We start from the raw sequence: 1223 nt of genomic DNA on the forward strand, positions 1-1223 counted from the left end.
TAACAAAAAGAGAAGAAACATAAAAAGCAGCATGCCGCTGCACCGCTAACGGGAGCGTTCCGCTCCAAAAAACATAACATGTACAACTAAAAACATGAAAAAATTACTAACAATTACTAGGAGTAGTAAAATAATAGGAGGTACCGTTGTTTCCATTTCTTCCAGTTGCAGCAAGAATATGCCTCTTGTATTTGCTCTTTCCAAAGGCACCATCAACATATAAAACAGGTAGGCCGAACTTGAAACCCTGAATTTGGCCGGCATAAGCTACAAAAACCCTTTTAAACCTCTCGGTACTCTCATCAACTTCAAGAACAACTAAAGAACCCGGATTAGTCTTCAACACAACTTCCCTAAACCAGCTTAACATATAAAACGAATCACATTCCGAGCCATACATCTTTTCCACACACCTTTTTTTTGCTCTTGAAGCAACCTTATAACTAATTTCATAACCATAAGTGGACTTGAAATTGCTCATGATCTCACGAGGCTTCAAACCAAGATTCAGACAGACAGTAGACTCAATGCAGGTCCAAACAATTTTAGACCCTAATTGCCGATGAGAACGATTCCTTATCATACCTCTGCATGTATGAACATTATTAAACCGCGTAATGTAAAAGCACTGATTAATAGAAGCAACAGATCCAAGTACTTCCCAACCACAGTGGTCAACATTACGATTTGCACAAACAACATTAACGTAAATTGAATCATTCCTAGATAGCACATAATGGAAACCACTTTGAACAGCAAACTTCCTCAGTTTATCTCTAAAGTCTGCAATGCTCTCAAACTTCTGCCCAGCATGTGACAAATATGAACCCTATTCATTCGACAAAAAAAACTTCTGAGGTCCATCCTTAAAAGCATCACCTAGAGAGTCATTCTCATCTATCATCTCAGCACAATCATCAACCACTACACTAGTTGATGAACAACTTTTCCCGACATCCTTGACTACTGTCACTACTACATTATCCATATGATAAATTTTTGCACAACAGAAGAGCATCTTAAAATCAGATTCATTATCTAAATAGATGGCAGAACAAGCAGACGATGAATACTTAAGGTGAAAAGAATCATTGGACGAAAACTTAAATCGTTTTCAGATGGATTGAATAAGGTCTGAATAATTCATGAGCTCATTGAAGAGAAGGACAAAGCCATTGCCAGAAAAAACAAATTGAACACACAAAGAACCAACAGTGCTCCTA

Source organism: Fragaria vesca, linkage group LG2 (assembly GCF_000184155.1).
Source record: "Fragaria vesca subsp. vesca linkage group LG2, FraVesHawaii_1.0, whole genome shotgun sequence".
NCBI lineage: Eukaryota > Viridiplantae > Streptophyta > Magnoliopsida > Rosales > Rosaceae > Fragaria > Fragaria vesca.